This window comes from Arachis hypogaea, chromosome 6, assembly GCF_003086295.3.
Source record: "Arachis hypogaea cultivar Tifrunner chromosome 6, arahy.Tifrunner.gnm2.J5K5, whole genome shotgun sequence".
Lineage (NCBI taxonomy): Eukaryota > Viridiplantae > Streptophyta > Magnoliopsida > Fabales > Fabaceae > Arachis > Arachis hypogaea.
This window is the reverse complement of record NC_092041.1, coordinates 86860651-86875797: the sequence shown is the minus strand read 5'-3', so window position 1 is coordinate 86875797 and position 15147 is coordinate 86860651. Positions and strand designations below refer to the sequence as shown.

General features: G+C 39.3%; 1 non-coding gene across 1 annotated transcript; it reads left to right on the top strand.

The window, feature by feature from the left end:
• Nucleotides 1–7529: 7529 nt before the first annotated feature.
• On the top strand, nucleotides 7530–7637 carry LOC112700317 (small nucleolar RNA R71). Its single transcript, XR_003153226.1, has one exon. It is a non-coding gene; the product is annotated as a small nucleolar RNA R71 (small nucleolar RNA).
• The last annotated feature ends 7510 nt before the right edge of the window (nucleotides 7638–15147 follow it).

Here is a 15147-nt window from a genome sequence, read left to right as displayed (position 1 = left end):
AAATATTATTGTTTGCAAAATTAGAGTCAAAGTGCATAAGTCCAAAAGGAAATGAAACTATTACAAATACTAAAATTTAAGAAGATGTATGAGGCGCCATGAGATTTGCCAAGTCTGAGCGTAGCTTTGCTCTTTCATGATCTAGAGCTGCAAGTGCCTCAGCATGCTTGAATTTTTCGTATTGGACCTTGTCAAGTTGTTTCCCATATTCGTCTTGTTTGCTCTCAATAGAAACAATTTCTTAGATGAGTTGTTGTTGTTCTTGTTGGGCAGTTGTCGGAGGTATGGCTATATCAGCTCGTCTCTTGCATATTTTGGAAAGTTTTTCATTGATCTGAGCTAATTCTGTTTCAAGTTTTATCTCTTTCTTGTCATAAAAAGGCTGAACAGAAATAGCCTGAGAGATTCTCAAATTGAATTCTTCACGGAAAGCTTTGATTGGTTTAAGGGCCGCAGCACAACCTTCTACTTTAGTTTTGATTTTAGCTTCCTCGTTCTCAATCTCTTGGAGTTTGTTTTGGAAAGCTACGCTGTTATTGGCAAGTTATTTGAATTGGTGGACTATGGCAGAATGTGGAGTAGAAGCCGAAAGTTCAAAGGTAGAATTCAAAAAATCAGATAAAAGTTGGTTGAGAATTGCATCATTGATCCATGCAACAGGTGGGTGATCCAAGAGTTTAAGAAGTGATCGAAGTTGTTCTCGAGTATCAACATTCAACTCGAATAAAGGACTAGATGTAGAAGGTCTGGGAATTATTGGTGCAGAAACAGGCACTTCGTCCTCTTGGATGGCTTGATTTAAGATTAAAACCAGGTTGGCTAAGGTGGCACTTGTAGGTGTGGTAGAAGCAACCAAGTTTCCAGGTTCTTGACCAGGAGGAGTTTGAAATTCAGCTTGTTGAGGGGGACTGAAGAGTCCCTGGGGAGTTTCTAAGACTCTGGATCGAGGAGAATCTGAATTGGTAGTTTCAGCAACTCGAGAGACAGAGTCAGAGTCTGGAGCCACATGATTTTCAGCAGAAAGGGCATCCTAGTTGGTTGGTGAGGTTGGTCCAAAGATTTGAGTCTATGTTGGAGAATGCTATGTAGGGTCTTTTGTCAAATCAACCACCTGTGTTCCAGAGGGAGGTGGAAAAGCAACCTGTAGTGGCTCAATGGACTCTGTAGCTTGGATTGAATCATGAGATGTGGAATATCCCAGATCATGATGTGGTTGTAAAAGTGGTTGATCAAGTGCCAAAGGAGATGTGATTGAGTGAGCAGCAGTAGTAGGCTGATATGAAAGGAACACAATTATAAGTTAAGATTTATATTCTAACTCAAATGAAATATATGTAGAAATGATCATGTTACCAGAATGAGTCTTGGCTTTCGAATTAATTGAGGACCAGGATCTGAATCAGTTGTATCCTCTGATTGAGAGGAAGCAGCAAGGATGTTCCGGATGGATTGCTGGTGCACAAAATTGTGATCATCAATGGCGCCATCAACATGGTACACTCAATTGCAATCTCAACTCTTTATCACAACTTCGCACAACTAACCTGCAAGTGCACTGGGTCGTCCAAGTAATAAACCTTATGCGAGTAAGGGTCGATCCCACGGAGATTGTTGGTATGAAGCAAGCTATGGTCATCTTGTAAATCTCAGTCAGGCAGATTCAAATGGTTATGAATAATTTATGAATAAAGCATAAAATAAAGATAGAGATACTTATGTAATTCATTGGTGAGAATTTCAGATAAGCGTATGAAGATGCTTTGTCCCTTCCGTTTCTCTGCTTTCCTATTGTCTTCATCCAATCCTTCTTACTCCTTTCCATGGCAAGCTGTATGTTGGGCATCACCATTGTCAATGGCTACAGTCCCGTCCTCTCAGTGAAAATGTTCAACGCGCTCTGTCACAGCACGGCTATTCAGCTGTCGGTTCTCGATCATGTCGGAATAGAATCCAGTGATTCTTTTGCGTCTGTCACTAACGCCCCATAATCGCGAGTTTGAAGCTCGTCACAGTCATTCAATCCTTGAATCCTACTCAGAATACCACAGAAAGGTTTAGACCTTCCGGATTCTCTTGAATGCCGCCATCAATTCTAGCTTATACCATGAAGATTCTGATTAAGGAATCCAAGAGATATTCACTCAATCTAAGGTAGAACGGAGGTGGTTGTCAGGCACACGTTCATAGGTGAGAATGATGATAAGTGTCACAGATCATCACATTCATCAAGTTGAGGAACAAGTGATATCTTAGAACAAGAATAAGCTGAATTGAATAGAAGAACAATAGTAATTGCATTGATACTCGAGGTACAGCAGAGCTCCACACCTTAATCTATGGTGTGTAAAAACTCCACCGTTGAAAATACATAAGAACAAGGTCTAGGCATGGCCGGATGGCCAGCCTCCCAAAGAGAGTTCAATCATAAAAACATGATCAAAAGATTCAAGTGATCAAAAGACGAAAATACAATAGTAAAATGTCCTATTTGTAGAGAACTAGTAGCCTAGGGTTTAAAAAGATGAGTAAATGACATAAAAATCCACTTCCGGGCCCATTTGGTGTGTGCTTGGGCTGAGCATTGAAGCTTTCATGTGTAGAGACTTTTCTTGGAGTTAAACGCTAGCTATTGTGCCAGTTTGGGCGTTTAACTCCCATTCTTGTGCCAGTTTCGGCGTTTTACGCCAGAATTCTTGAGCTAACTTGGAATGCCTGTTTGGGCCATCAAATCTCTGAAAAAGTATAGACTATTATACATTTCTGGAAAGCCCAGGATGTCTACTTTCCAACGCAATTGAGAGCGCGCCAATTGGGCTTCTGTAGCTCCAGAAAATCCACTTCGAGTGCAGGGAGGTCAGAATCCAACAGCATCTGCAGTCCTTTTCAGCCTCTGAATCAGATTTTTGCTCAGGTCCCTCAATTTCAGCCAGAAATTACCTGAAATCACAGAAAAACACACAAACTCATAGTAAAGTCCAGAAAAGTGAATTTTAACTAAAAACTAATAAAAATATAATAAAAACTAACTAAAATATACTAAAAACATACTAAAAACGATGCCAAAAAGCGTATAAATTATCCGCTCATCACAACACAGACTTAAATTGTTGCTTGTCCCCAAGCAACTGAAAATCAAATAAGATAAAAAGAAGAGAATATGCAATAAATTCCAAAAATATCTATGAAGATCAGTATTAATTAGATGAGCGGGGCTTTAGCTTTTTGCCTCTGAATAGTTTTGGCATCTCACTTTATCCTTTGAAATTCAGAATGATTGGCTTCTCTAGGAACTCAGAATCCAGATAGTGTTATTGATTCTCCTAGTTAAGTATGATGATTCTTGAACATAGCTTCTTTATGAGTCTTGGCCGTGGTCCAAAGCACTCTGTCTTCCAGTATTACCACCGGATACATACATGCCACAGACACATAACTGGGTAAACCTTTTCAGATTTTGACTCAACTTTGCTAGAGTCCCCAATTAGAGGTGTCCAGGGTTCTTAAGCACACTCTTTTTTCCTTAGATCATTACTTTATTTTTTTCTTTTTCTTTTTCCTCTCTTTCTTTCTCTTTTTTTTTCATTGCTTTTTCTTGCTTCAAGAATCATTTTTATGATTTTTCAGATCCTCAGTAACATGTCTCCTTTTTCATCATTCATTCAAGAGCCAATATTCATGAATCAACAAATTCAAAAGACATATGCACTGTTCAAGCATACATTTAAAAGTCAAAGTATTGCCACCACATCAAAATAATTAATCTATAATTAAAATTCAAAATTCATGCAATTCTTCTCTTTTTCAATTAAGAACATTTTTCATTTAAGAAAGGTGATGGATTCATAGGACATTCATAACTTTAAAGCATAGACACTAAGACACTAATGATCATAAGACACAAACATAGATAAATATAGGCATAAAAATTCGAAAAACAGGAAATTAAAGAACAAGGAGATTAAAGAACGGGTCCTCCTTTGTGATGGCGGCTTGTTCTTCCTCTTGAAGATCTTATGGAGTGCTTGAGCTCCTCAATGTCTCTTCCTTGCCTTTGTTGCTCCTCTCTCATGATTCTTTGATCTTCTCTAATTTCATGGAGGAGAATGGAATGTTCTTGGTGCTCCACCCTTAGTTGTCCCATGTTGGAACTCAATTCTCCTAGGGAAGTGTTGATTTGCTCCCAATAGTTTTGTGGAGGAAAGTGCATCCCTTAAGGCATCTCAGGGATTTCATGATAAGTGGGATCTCTTGTTTGCTCCATCCTTTTCTTAGCGACGGGCTTGTCCTCATCAATGAGGGTGTCTCCCTCTATGTCAATTCTGACTGAATAACAGATGTGACAAATGAGATGAGGGAAGGCTAACCTTGCCAAGGTAGAGGACTTGTCCGCCACCTTATAAAGTTCTTGGGATATAACCTCATGAACTTCTACTTCCTCTCTAATCATGATGCTATGAATCATGATAGCCCGGTCTATAGTAACTTCGGACCGGTTGCTAGTGGGAATGATTGAGCGTTGGATAAACTCCAACCATCCCCTAGCCACGGGCTTGAGGTCATGCCTTCTTAGTTGAACCGGCTTCCCTCTTGAATCTCTCTTCCATTGAGCGCCCTCTTCACAAATGTCTATGAGGACTTGGTCCAACCTTTGATCAAAGTTGACCCTTCTAGTGTAAGGGTGTTCATCTCCTTGCATCATGGGCAAGTTGAATGCCAACCTTACATTTTTCGGACTAAAATCTAAGCATTTCCCCCGAACCATTGTAAGCCAATTCCTTGGGTCTGGATTCACACTTTGATCATGGTTCTTGGTGATCCATGCATTAGCATAGAACTCTTGAACCATTAAGATTTCGACTTGTTGAATGGGGTTGGTAAGAACTTCCCAACCTCTTCTTCGGATCTCATGTCGGATCTCTGGATATTCACTCTTTTTGAGTTTGAAAGGGACCTCGGGGATCACCTTCTTCATGGCCACAACTTCATAGAAGTGGTCTTGATGCACCCTTGAGATGAATCTCTCCATCTCCCATGACTCGGAGGTGGAAGCTTTTGCCTTCCCTTTCTTCTTTCTAGAGGTTTCTCCGGCCTTAGACGCCATAAATGGTTATGGAAAAACAAAAAGCAATGCTTTTACCACACCAAACTTAGAAGGTTTGCTCGTCCTCGAGTAAAAGAAGGAAGAATAGAGTAGAAGAAGAAGAAATAGAGGAGAGGAAGGAGGCTTTGTGGTTCGGCTAAGGGGAGAAGTAGTGTTTAGGTTGTGTGAAAATGAAGGAGTGAAGATGGGTTTATATAGGGGTGGAGAGAGGGGTAGGGTTCGGTCATGTATGGGTGGGTTTGGGAGGCAAAGTGGTCTGAATTTGAATGGTGAGGTAGGTGGGGTTTTATGAAGGATGGATGTGAGTGGTGAAGAGAATAGTGGAATTTGATAGGTGAAGGGTTTTTGGGGAAGAGGTGTTGAGGTGATTGGTGAATGGGTGAAGAAGAGAGGGAGTGGTGGAGTAGGTGGGGATCTTGTGGAGTCCACAGATCCTGAGGTGTCAAGGAAAATTTATCCCTGCACCAAGTGGCGAGCAAAAATGCTCCTTCTGCCAATTCTGGCATTAAACGCCGGGCTGGTGCCCATTTCTGGCATTTAACGCCAGCTTCTTACCCTTTCCTGGCGTTTAACGCCAGTCTGGTGCCCCTTTCTGGCGTTAAACACCCAGAATGGTGCCAGACTGGGCGTTAAACGCCCATTTGCTGCCCTTACTGGCGTTTAAACGCCAGCAAGCTTTCCTCCAGGGTGTGCTGTTGTGCTTCTTTAATGTCAGTAGCTTGACAATGGGCCCTCATGGAGCCTCACAGATACTCAGAGCAATGTTGGAACCTCCCAACACCAAACTTAGAGTTTGAATGTGGGGGTTCAACACCAAACTTAGAATTTTGTTGTGGCCTCCCAACACCAAACTTAGAGTTTGATTGTGGGGGCTCTGTTTGACTCTGTTTTAAGAGAAGCTCTTCTTGCTTCCTCTCCATGTGTACAGAGGGATATCCTTGAGCCTTAAACACAAAGGATTCTTCATTCATTTGATCAATTCTCCTCTATCAACGTCAATCACAGCCTTTGCTGTGGCTAGGAAGGGTCTGCCAAGGATGATGGATTCATCCATGCACTTCCCAGTCTCTAGGACTATGAAATCAGCAGGGATGTAATGGTTTTCAACTTTTACCAGAACATCCTCTACAAGTCAATAAGCTTGTTTTCTTGAATTGTCTGCCGTCTCTAGTGAGATTCTTGCAGCTTGCACCTCAAAGATCCCTAGCTTCTCCATTACAGAGAGAGGCATGAGGTTTATGCTTGACCCTAGGTCACACAAAGCCTTCTTGAAGGTCATGGTGCCCAATGTACAAGGTATTGAAAACTTTCCAGGGTCCTGTCTCTTTTGAGGTAATCTCTGCCTAGTCAAGTCATCCAGTTCTTTGGTGAGCAAAGGGGGTTCATCCTCCCAAGTCTCATTACTAAATAACTTGTCATTTAGCTTCATGATTGCTCCAAGGTACTTAGCAACTTGCTCTTCAGTGATATCTTCGTCCTCTTCAGAGGAAGAATACTCATCAGAGCTCATGAATGGCAGAAGTAAATCCAATAGAATCTCTATGGTCTCAGTGTGAGCCTCAGATTCCCATGGTTCGTCATTAGGGAACTCATTGGAGGCCAGTGGACGTCCAATGAGGTCTTCCTCAGTGGCGATCATTTCCTCTTCCTCCTCTCCAAATTCGGCCATGTTGATGGCCTTGCACTCTCCCTTTGGATTCTCTTCTGTATTGCTTGGAAGAGTACTAGGAGGGAGTTCAGTAACTCTCTTACTCAGCTGACCCACTTGTGCCTCCAAGTTTCTAATGGATGACCTTGTTTCAGTCATGAAACTTTGAGTGGTTTTGATTAGATCAGAGACCATGGTTGCTAAGTCAGAATGGCTCTGCTTAGAATTCTCTGTCTGTTGCTGAGAAGATGATGGAAAAGGCTTGCCATTGCTAAACCTGTTTCTTCCACCATTATTGTTGTTGAAACCTTGTTGAGGTCTCTGTTGATCCTTCCATAAGAGATTTGGGTGATTTCTCCATGAAGGATTATAGGTGTTTCCATAGGGTTCTCCCATGTAATTCACCTCTTCCATTGAAGGGTTCTCAGGATCATAAGCTTCTTCTTCAGATGAAGCATCCTGAGTACTGCCTGGTGCAACTTGCATTCCAGACAGACTTTGAGAAATCATATTGACTTGCTGGGTCAATATTTTGTTCTGAGCCAATATGGCATTCAGAGTATCAATCTCAATAACTCCATTCTTCTGATTCGTCCCATTGTTCACAGGATTCCTTTCAGAAGTGTACATGAATTGCTTATTTGCAACCATTTCAATGAGTTCTTGAGCTTCTGCAGGTGTCTTCTTCAGATGAAGAGATCCTCCAGCAGAGCTGTCCAATGACATCTTGGACAGTTCAGACAGACCATCATAGAAGATACCTATGATGCTCCATTCAGAAAGCATGTCAGAAGGACACTTTCTGATCAATTGTTTGTATCTTTCCCAAGCTTCATAGAGGGATTCACCTTCCTTCTGTCCGAAGGTTTGGACTTCCACTCTAAGCTTACTCAATTTTTGAGGTGGAAAGAACTTTGCCAAGAAGGCATTGACTAGCTTCTCCCAAGAGTTCAGGCTTTCTTTTAAGTTGTGAGTCCAACCATATCCTAGCTCTGTCTCTTACAGCAAAAGGGAATAGCATAAGTCTGTAGACCTCAGGGTCAACCCCATTAGTCTTGACAGTGTCACAGATTTACACGAATTCAGCTAAAAACTGATGAGGATCTTCTAATGGAAGTCCAAGGAACTTGAAATTCTGTTGCATTAGAGAAACTAATTGAGGCTTAAGCTCAAAGTTGTTTGCTCCAATGGCAGGGATAGAGATGCTTCTCCCATAGAAGTCAGGAGTAGGTGCAGTAAAGTCACCCAGCACCTTCCTTGCATTGTTGGCATTGTTGTTGTTTTCGGCCGCCATGTCTTCTTCTTTGAAGAATTCTGTTAGGTCCTCTACAGAGGGTTGTGCTTTAGCTTCTCTTAGCTTTCGCTTCAAGGTCCTTTCAGGTTCAGGGTCAGCCTCAACAAGAATGCTTTTGTCTTTGCTCCTGCTCATATGAAAGAGAAGAGAACAAGAAAGTATGGAATCCTCTGTGTCACAGTATAGAGATTCCTTGAGGTGTCAGAGGAAAAGAAAAATAGAAAGAGAAGGTAGAAGAATTCGAACTTATCAAGAGAGATGGAGTTCGAATTGTTGATGGTGGAGGAGTGTTAGTCCATAAATAGAAGGATGTGAGAAGAGGGGAAGAAATTTTCGAAAATAAATTAAAAAGATTTTAAAAACATTTTGAAAAATTGAAGAATGATTTTCGAAAAATATGATTGGGAGGGAAATAAATTGATTTTTGAAAAAGATTTTGAAATTAGAAATCAAAAAGATATGATTGAAAACTATTTTGAAAAATATGTGATTAAAAGGATATGATTGAAAAGTTACGGTTTAAAAAAGATATGATTGAAAAGATATGATTGAAAAACAATTTAAAAAGATATGACTTTTAAAATTAATGACTTGGCTAACAAGAAAAGATATGATTCAAATATTAAACCTTTCTCAACAGAAAAGCCAACATACTTGAAATGTTGAATCAAATCATTAATTGTTAGCAAGTATTTTTGAAAAATGAAAGAAATTGATTTTGAAAATATATGATTGAAAAGATGATTTGAAAAAGATTTGATTTTGAAAAATTATGAAAACTTGAAAAAAATTTGAATTAAAAACAAAATCTTCCCTCTTGTGCCATCCTGGCATTAAACGCCCAGAATGGTATCTATTCTGGCGTTTAACGCCCAAAATGCTACCCTTTTGGGCGTTAAACGCCCAGCCAGGCACCCTGGCTGGCGTTTAAACGCCAATTTTCCTTCCTCACTGGGCATTTTGAACGCCCAGCTTTTTCTGTGTAATTCCTCTGCTGTATGTTCTGAATCTTCAATTCTCTGTATTATTGACTTGAAAAGGCACAAATTAAAAATTTTTTGCATTTTTAATAATGAGGAATAATCAAAATGAAACTAAGATCAAATAAACAATACATGCAAGACACCAAACTTAGAAGTTTGTATACTACTGACACTAACAAGTTGAGAATGCATATGAGAAACAACAAAACACTCAAGACAAGAGAATTTAAAGATCAGAGCAAGGAAATCATCAAGAACAACTTGAAGATCAATGAAGACACGTGAATGAATTCGAAAAATGCAAGAAAAACAGAAACATGCAATTGACACCAAACTTAAAATGAGACACTAGACTCAAACAAGAAACATAAAATATTTTTAGTTTTTATGATTTTGTAATTTTTTTGGATTTTTCGAAAATTATATGGAGAAGAAAATAAAGAGATTCAAAATTTTTAATAAGAATTCCAGGAATCATGCAATGTTAGTCTAAAGCTTCAGTCTAAATTCCTTTAGACATGGCTAGCCAAGCTTCAGCAGGACATTGCATTCAAGAGCTAAATTGATGAAGATCAATCAGCTTTGGTGATGATAAGAACATCACCTTGAAACACTAGAATTCATTCTTAAAAATTCTGAAAAATACCTAATCTAAGCAACAAGATGAACCGTCAGTTGTCCAAACTCAAACAATCCCCGGCAACGGCGCCAAAAACTTGGTGCACAAAATTGTGATCATCAATGGCGCCATCAACATGGTATGCTCAATTGTAATCTCAACTCTTTATCACAACTTCGCACAACTAACCAGCAAGTGCACTGGGTCGTCCAAGTAATAAACCTTACGCGAGTAAGGGTCGATCCCACGGAGATTGTTGGTATGAAGCAAGCTATGGTCATCTTGTAAATCTCAGTCAGGTAGATTCAAATGGTTATGAATGATTTATGAATAAAGCATAAAATAAAGATAGAGATACTTATGTAATTCATTGGTGAGAATTTCAGATAAGCGTATGAAGATGCTTTGTCCCTTCCGTCTCTCTGCTTTCCTACTGTCTTCATCCAATCCTTCTTACTCCTTTCCATGGCAAGCTGTATGTTGGGCATCACCATTGTCAATGGCTACAGTCCCGTCCCCTCAGTGAAAATGTTCAACACGCTCTATCACAGCACGGCTATTCAGCTATCGGTTCTCGATCATGTCGGAATAGAATCCAGTGATTCTTTTGCGTCTGTCACTAATGCCCCACAATCGCAAGTTTGAAGCTCGTCACATTCATTCAATCCTTGAATCCTACTCAGAATACCACAGACAAGGTTTAGACCTTCCGGATTCTCTTGAATGCTGCCATCAATTCTAGCTTATACCATGAAGATTCTGATTAAAGAATCCAAGAGATATTCACTCAATCTAAGGTAGAACGGAGGTGGTTGTCAGGCACACGTTCATAGGTGAGAATGATGATGAGTGTCACGGATCATCACATTCATCAAGTTGAGGAATAAGTGATATCTTAGAACAAGAATAAGCTGAATTGAATAGAAGAACAATAGTAATTGCATTGATACTCGAGGTACAGCAGAGCTCCACACCTTAATCTATGGTGTGTAGAAACTCCACCGTTGAAAATACATAAGAACAAGGTCTAGGCATGGCCGAATGGCCAGCCTCCCAAAGAGGGTTCAATCATAAAAACATAATCAAAAGATTCAAGTGATCAAAAGATGAAAATACAATAGTAAAAGGTCCTATTTGTAGAGAACTGGTAGCCTAAGGTTTACAAAGATGAGTAAATGACATAAAAATTCACTTCCGGACCCACTTGGTGTGTGCTTGGGTTGAGCATTGAAGCTTTCATATGTAGAGACTTCTCTTGGAGTTAAACGCCAGCTTTTGTGCCAGTTTGGGCGTTTAACTCCCATTCTTGTGCCAGTTCCGGCGTTTTACGCCAGAATTCTTGAGCTGATTTGGAACGCCTGTTTGGGCCATCAAATCTCGGGCAAATTATGGACTATTATACATTTCTGGAAAGCCCAGGATGTCTACTTTCCAACGCAATTGAGAGCGCACCAATAAGGCTTCTGTAGCTCCAAAAAATCCACTTTGAGTGCAGGGAGGTCAGAATCCAACAGCATCTGCAGTCCTTTTCAGCCTCTGAATCAGATTTTTGCTCAGGTCCCTCAATTTCAGCCAGAAAATACCTAAAATCACAGAAAAACACACAAACTCATAGTAAAGTCCAGAAAAGTGAATTTTAACTAAAAAGTAATAAAAATATAATAAAAACTAACTAAAATATACTAAAAACATACTAAAAACAATGCCAAAAAGCGTATAAATTATCCGCTCATCAATTGCTCACTTCCATCAGAGCTCTCACTTGACGGTTGCAACCGTAACTGATGGAAAAATCAAAATAAAGAGTTGTTAAGTAAATGTGATTTTCAGAATATTTCAATTTAAAGTGCATGGGTATGTGTAGAAATAGTTACCCTTCTAGAAGTCCTGGTGGAAGTCCTTCGACTCTTGTGTTGTGGTTGTCGTGAGGAGGCTGTGGTGTTAGCCTTTCTTTTTTGAGACTTTTTAGGGGAACCTTCAGCAGTGTGGGCTATTTGAATGGCAGATTGCTGGATTTCCTCTAAAGTACGACTATACCTAGAGTAGTAAGCAGTCCATCATTCAAAACAAGACTTGGTGAATTATGAAATGCGATCATAAATGAGGAAATTGAAATGCTCCCTTTGTTGTTGATTTTTTAAGAGGCAGAAATCAAGTTCACTTTGAGAAGTCAGAGTGATGTGGCAAAATGGCTTGTTGTTTCGAGGAAGAGAGTTTGAATGGCCTGTGAGAAGCCAAGTTGCCTGGTTGCGAAATGAGGAGCATATAGGGTTATCTTGAACTTTTCTTTTTTGTGCTGAGGCAGCCCTGTAGGAATTACTTGAACGGCCAGCAAATTCGCCCAATTTCGATTAGCCAGTTCATTTTCCTCAGCATCATGTGAAAAAAGCAAGCGGTGGAGCCATGCAGGACCACAATTTTTTGACGCAAAGAGAGGGCGAAATTGAGGTTTTCATTATAAAAGTCTTTACAAGAATGGAAGAGAGAGAAGACAGCCCAAAATCGACCTTCATCTAACTGTGTATTCGGGAAATTTGGCTTATAATTAGCCAATCAAAAGCCTTCGATGTGCTGTTTATCGGTAGCACCAACTCCAGGCTTTGTTATATACTTTTCGAAATGGCATTAAGCCATAGTTGGAGAAGCCAGAAAGGGCCACATGTACTTATCAAATAATTGTTTCAGAGACTACAAATTAACCAAGCTCTTCATAAACATGCCCTAGAAGAAGCTTGGCCAAATTAAGATTATTTCCTTCATGAAGCAAAGCAGCCAGAGGATGGAAAAACTTTGACATTTGGATACTTCGGGAGCAGAAAACGATTGCATTTAGCCAATAAAATAGAAAGACCACATGCTCATCGTCTGTAATAGTAGTTTCCTCCTTACCCATGTGATGAGCAATAAATTCACTATAGGAATTGGTAGAGGCAATGTTGTATTGGTGTTTGGGTTGCATGTCAAAAGTGCAGTCTGGAGAATTTATTGGGAGCCCTGTAATAGCGGCTACATCCAAAAGAGACATACCAATCATTCCACACAAGAGAGGTGGAAATTGTTGGTTGTCCTGTTCCAAAAACAGGTTACAGCTCCAATCATCCAAGGGAGTGTTGAAGGTGAGAAGCGGGAAAGCTTTAGGAGTTCTTGAATCCCTAGAGGCCTAGGGGTGAGCATAGGTAGCAGGTACCCGATTACCTGTCTAAACCTGAACCAAACCAATTAAATTGGTTCTGGAACCAACGGGTAATCGGGTCCAACCCAAACCAAACCGATGGTCTTTATTAGTGATTGGTTCGGTATCGGTTCTAAGGGTGCAGAACCTGAACCAACTCACAGATCCGATCATATATTAATTAAATAAAAAAATAAAAAATATATATATGACTTTTTCATTAGACAAAGATTATTCACTATTAATATGTTTGGATTTTAATGAGTTTAGTTTTTAATGTATTTGATATTTAACATGTTTGGATTATTTCTATTGATATTACATGTTTATTGTACTTGTTAAATTTTTAAGATAAAAATTTGGTTTTTTTATGAATTTCAAAGTCATCGGGTATCCAATTACCCGAACCGAACCAATCTGTTCTTAATCGGGTTGGTTTGGTTCGGGTACATATAAAAAAAAAACACAAATCTGAACCAAACCGAATCAATTATATTTTGATCGGTTTGGTTCTAATTTTACCATGAACTCGAACCAAACCAACTCGTGCTCACCCTTGCCTAGAGTCCCCCCAAGCAGCGCTCTTTGTAGGGGCAAAGCGTTGAAGCCAGGCCGTGAAGTCGGTCCCGCAAAGATTAATCTTTGGATTGTTCCTGAAAGGCTTCTGATTGATGAAGAAAGAGATGTCAAGGGCTTGATTGATTAATAAATCTTCTCTCTGAGCACTGGGGAAGAAAGGTAGCTTCTTGTTTGCCCTTTCCAGGGTTCCGACAGGCCCAAGGAAACAAAGAAGATCTCCACCCACTGTAAAAGGGATCAGGATTCTGTTATCATTGACTTGAAATTGAGGATCGTCAATGACTTCATCATTGACTTGATTTAATATATGAAGAGCTGGTGGAGCCGGTGGTTCCACTGCGGGGGCCTTTGGCCTTGTCTTGAGTAGCAGCATGAGATGATGAAGAAGCCATTACAAAATAGAGAAAAGTGAAGTTTGGGGATCGAAGAATAATGGTTGCGTAAAAGATGGATGCAAAAGGAATATAGAGAATAACAGTTCGAAAAAGTTTGACAAAAAATAGAAGTGTCGAATTTAAAGGGAATTTTACAGTAGCCATTATCGCAAATGGAACTCAAAGGAAAAAGAGGTAATTTCACGAAGAAGACGAAGTGGTGGAGAGAGAGAAAGAGCGAGTCACGAAAAACGTGTCGAACGGGTCAGTATTAATGGGAAGTTAAATGGTAATTATTACTGACTCAGGAAATTAAAGTTTTGAATTTGGATTACTTGCTTTATCTTTCAAAAATGATTTTGAAGACAAACACATTAATCCAAGAGGGTGATTTGTTAATCGAAAAATATTTTCGATTAGGTGATGCTAATTCAAAGTATTGAAAAAATAATCAGAAGGGAAGTAGATGTTGAAAAAGGTGCACGTATAGGCATTAGTTGGGAGTTGCTTGTCATGGACTTTATTTGGATTCCTTCTTAAATCGAACGGGTCTGATCAAATAAAGTATTCGAATGAGAAATCGAATAATTGTTCGAATAAGAGATCGAATGATTACATAGGTGGAGAAGTTGAGGGCTTTTACCACGTGAGGAATTGATGGGTAACATTTCATTAGCAAAAGAGAGGGAACGGTTACCAAGCAGTGCGCATTCAAGACAGCACCATGTAATTGATAGTCGGTTACAAAAGTAGACTATAAATATTAGAAAGTTTTAGGGAATAAGGGTTGGAACTTTGCTTCAGAAATTACTCACATACTCATATCCCTAGAGACTTTCTGAGTCTGCTTCGAGTCAATTATCTGTAGGATTCTTTCCACATGTCTTTATCTTTTCAATTTAACTTTCTGTAAACTTTACCTTTTCAAGCAAATTTATGTTTCAAGTAATGATTTAACTTTTGAATGCAATTTACATTCCAGTACTTTTAATTTTCCTGTCAAAAGCCCTTTGACCCACTCGAAGTCATCTTTACTACTTTCTTTTAATTTCAACGCAATCTTTCCGATTTCAGTCAATTCACTTTTTCGAATTTACTGTTTTTAACTTATTTTATTCCGTTACAAGTGTTTACTTACTTGTTATTTCAATACTTGTCTAATCGAAGACACTTTGATGCACTTATAGAAAATTGGTACCTGTAAAAGAGGAGTTGGTTTCGCTCCCAAACCATTAAAATCAAACCACCATCGATTTACTACAAATCAACAAAATACCTATCTTCAAGAATAATACCAAAACGTTCCCCCCAAAAAAATAATACAAAAATCAAATTAATTTTATAATCAATTTTTTTGGCTTTTTTTTTCAAGACTAA